Below are 4,755 nucleotides of genomic sequence, written 5' to 3'. Positions count from 1 at the left end.
GGGTTGCCATTTTCTTCTCTGGGGGATCTTTCTGACTCAGGGATTGAACCTGCATCTCCTGTGTCTCTTGCATTGGCAGGTAGGTTCTTTACTGCTGAGCCACCTGGGAAGCCCTATAAGGGATTTTCAGACACACTAACTCCCTTCCACTTTATTGCATTTCAGTTTATGTGAAATATCCCTTTCAGCTAGTCACCAAATAATGCTTCATGAGAGAAAGAGATTGCTGTTATAGGAAACAAAGAGAAAGTGGAAGTCATCATTCAACTTGAGCCTGCCAAAATAGGATTTGGGGCTCTCTAGTATAAACCATGTAGTTTAGAAAGACTTAGGTTTCCTAAACTTCACAGTTTCCCCCTTTGCATATTGACAGTTTGGTTTTATAAGATTCATTATATTATAAGTCATTACTAAAGAAGATGCAAAATATAATTTAAGGGAACTGCCCCAGACAGAAGGATAAATAGAAAGTATTCTGCTACATGGTAGCTGTAGGCAAGGGGTCAAAGAAGAGGCTTGTGAAGCAGAAAAGAGAAGGGGTTCATGCTGCCTGAAACTATCACTAACCCCACCTACATTCTACATTTAACATGAAAAGCGGTGACAAGAATGGAAGCCCGGGTGGATGAGGGGACAGATCAAAGCAGAAGGGCTGAAGTTCAGTGTGGCCATTGCTGCCTTGTTCTGTTTCCACTGATCAGAAGAAGCCTCCAGATGGTAACCAGAAAGTAGTCCTGGGGTGAATAGAGACTGAGAAAGAGTAAGGGGATATAAGATAGTGACAAAACTCAAGGTCACTAAGATGCTACTCTCCATGCCTCATGCCCTCTCAGGCTAAAGATTCCCATGATGCACCCCTATGGTCCACACAAGCCCACGCTGAGGCCCCCTCACCCGTCTGACTCTCATCACTTCAGCAGAGATGGGGGAAAGACACATCTGTGACACACACACTTCAGAGTCGCCACCAGAGCTCAGAGATGGATGGCTCCATGCGCCCCCCACACGCATACACCTTAAAGTCTCAGTGAAGGCAACACTGAGCGCAGCTGAGGGCCAGTCCACAGCCCTGTCACATCCCTGACCAGATGGACACCTCGTCCTGGTCAGCAGACACAGCTTCTCTGTCCTGTCATGCCCATCCTTCCTATCTGAGACTCAGGTAAATGAAAAGGAGAAAAGTCAATTGAACACATTTTTTTTCCTCTCTCTATTTAAATGTGCTAATGTTTTATTTTACAACAGTCACTTACTTGTTCTGTGTTCCTTTCACTTCCAAGCCCCCATCTGTCCATGAACTCCATCTCCTGTATGCTTGACACAGTAGTGACAATCACTGATCATAAATGTCAGAACCAGGATATAAAGTCAGGGGCTGGAGTAGGAGCAGGATCCGCTCAGTCACTTAAGAGTCAATGCTCTACTCCCCTGGGACCCAGAGTCATCATCCCTTACGCAGTTATGGACTCCACTCCACAGCATCGCCAGAATCCATGAGGCAGACACCAGAACCCAGGACACGCTTCCTGGGGTCCACTCGCCCCTCCCACAGGGTGACACAGGGATGCATTTAGTGAGCCAGGTACATACAGTCTCACCTCAGGACTGAGATCTCACAGATAAGGCACTGTTAGGGGCTCCAGACTCTGTTATGGGGACGGGTGGGCTGGAAAGGAGCGGCTAACTCAGGGCTAGTATAGGGTCCCCAGCACCCACTACCCCAGAGCTGGGAGTGTAGTGTCAACATGAACCAACTCACCCTCTGATGAAGGTATATCTTCTCTGACACATAAGAAAATCTGTGTCCAATCTCATCCAAGATTTGAAGAGGAAAGCTTTAGGGAGGACACAAACCAACTTTGTCCACAATAAACTTGAGACAGTGCAGTGCAGGGGTCAGAAGAACAGACTTAGGAGCCAGTCTGCCCTGTCGTGACTCGGCGCTCAGCCACATCCCACATGTGTGACCTGTACAGGGTCCTGACACTCTCTGTGTACTGGCTTAGTCTGTAAAAGGAGAGTCATGTTTGTGCCTCAATGACAGAGTTTTGGTTAGAATTAAATGAGTTGGCATTAGTAAGAGATATAACCTTTAGTTATTAGTAGTACATAGTAATGATAGAGAAGCAATATTAGGGCCCCTCTCTCCATCCCATCCCAGGACTCACAGAACTCTAGAACAGGAATTAAATTCTGTTATATGGAGCCTTGATTGGAGCTATCAAAACTCTCCCAGAGTTTTGACACGCTGTGATGGTGATTGGTGCCAGAGTTGTGAGTCTTCCACACATCACTCCTTCTCTCTGTCCCCCACTCTACAGCTCATGAACTTTGACCCTACCAACTGTGAACCTCATGAATTAAGTTGTTTACTTGCTAATTTTACTTTATAAATGGACTTGGTAAAAGTTTTGTGTCTAATTCAGCTCCTTATCCCCAAAGCCTGCTAATAAAAAATCCTAAATGATGTCTCTTGTATACCTGAATGAATGAATGTCAGCCAGGTATTTTACATAAATCATTTCAATCAAAAGAAATCTTTTGGGAAATAATTTAAGTTGTTGTGAGGACTTAAGAGCACAATGCAAGTTGTGTCAATTTTTGTAATGATATTTCAATATAATTAAATGGTACAAGCTACGTATGGTTCACTTCAACATTTTGCTGCGATGAATGCAGTCAATTGCAATACCAGAAACAAGGCTAGCTCCACTCCAAGAGCGGTGCTGAGACAGCCAGTTCTAAACACGTATAAAAAAGCTGCAAGTGTCTTTGTATATCTGAAGATAAAGAAGATAAACCACAGCACCCTGACAGGTGAAGGCCATGAAGCCTCCTGTTCTTGTCTTAATCAGATATAGCCAAGTGGTCAGGATGTTTATGTATTTATCATTTAGCACATTTTCGATTCAAACCACACATAACTGTAACAGGAAGAAAATTTTTTTTTATAAAAATTTTATTTTAACAGCTTCCATATTGAATCAGAAGTGCAGAAGCAAAGAGCAGGAAGAATCCTTTTCTTTAACTTAGACTGTTTACTTGGTCTTATGGTAAAGTAATACAATCTGTAGCATTATTATTCGCAAATCACCAAGAGAAAATAGAGGTTTCAGAGGTTCAGTAATCTCTTTGCCAGGAAAGTTAATAATTAAACCTGCTTTCTTGAGGAACATTTCCTCAGAACTAATCAGACAGAGTGACTAAAATACAAAATATTTTAAAATTAAAATAGTGGTACACAGTTCAAAAGGAAATAATTCATTGAGTTGTTACACCAAAGCATTGGAGATCTGCATCACCATCTGTGTTCCTTGTATGGATGGATGGGACCAGGGTTTGTAAAGTCTCCTTTACCAAAGAACACTTCATCACAAGGACATAAAAGAAGGAGCAAAGTCATGAGCTGGTGATGTCCAGCCCACCATCTCTGTTCAGCCCTTTACGGTCTATAACCAGCAGTAACGAACAAAGAGTATGGCTCTGGATTGGCCTCATTCATTCCTCCATAGTGCAGCATCAGATACCCAGAGACCAGAAACGATCAAAGCTCCTAAATCAAAGACAACCAAATTCTAAGTGGAGAGCAAGCAAAGCAAGGACCCTTCCCCACTGCTGTTGGAAACGAAGAAGCCCTCCCACCCCAGACACCATCTGTGGGAGGAGAGAAAAAAAGATGTCTCCTTAAATAGAGGAAAACCAGTCTCAGCAGGGAGCTTGAACTAGAAATGACAAGATAATTATTACAATGAACCCAAGCTAGGTTGAGGGACAAATTTTAAATGGGAGAGTCTGTGTTAATGTTATGGAACTTTCAATCCACACAAACACACCTTGCTAGTACACAAGATGAAATCAGTTATAATAGAGAATATTACATTTATGTATATTTGAATTCTAGAGGACACATTTTTAAGCCTACTACAAAAAGAAAATTGATAAATCTTCTCTTGTTTTTAAATGCATAAAGTTTTCACCTCTGAGAATTCTTTCTAATTCCTCCAGCTCAAACTTACTGCTGCATCTATTTAATCTACATAAACTTTCTTGTATATACTATATGGTCTCCAAAGTGCAGGCTTCTGGAGAGCAAGTGTTATGTCTTATTCTTCAGTGTCTCCTTAAGGTCAAGTAAAGACACATAGAAAGAGGTTAACAAATATTGGCTAACTAAAGAAGTCAATTCATGGGCAAATGCTGAAAATGACCCTGCAGTTAGTGATACTGAGTGGAGAAGGGAGGTGGGGGACAGGGGAGATACAAATCTGACTAATCCCACTTGGCACAGACTGAGGTGGAGTAAGGAGTCAGAGACACACAAGCCAAAGGATAAAAATAGGAAATGCCTTCAAGTCCCACTCGGGGAGGGTAGGATCACGTTCAATCTCTGCACAAAGCTGTACCTCAGAAGCTTCTCCAAGGTGAGAAACGACTGACAGCAGTGCTCTCAGGAGTTCCACTGAAGGATGTCGATAGACAGTGATGCTCACAAAACAGCTGTATTTCCAGTCCTCAGTGACTCATTCTGGGCAATGAAACGTGGGTGGTGTCACCTCTGTCACCTCTGAGTGGAGGCATGAAAAGCCCAAGTGTGACTCTCTAGTCTCTCTCTTTTCTGCCCCAGAAGCTGTATGTTCCAGAGGGTGCACATGGAAGAGTCTCACTGACCACTAACAACTGTAGGTTGTGATGAGTGTGTGTGTGTCTGTATATGAGTGTGTGTGTATGTGTGCATTTGTGTCTGTGTGTGTGTGT

The sequence above is a fragment of the Oryx dammah genome, unplaced genomic scaffold, assembly GCF_014754425.2.
Source record: "Oryx dammah isolate SB20612 unplaced genomic scaffold, SCBI_Odam_1.1 HiC_scaffold_29, whole genome shotgun sequence".
Lineage (NCBI taxonomy): Eukaryota > Metazoa > Chordata > Mammalia > Artiodactyla > Bovidae > Oryx > Oryx dammah.
This window is presented reverse-complemented; position numbering follows the sequence as displayed.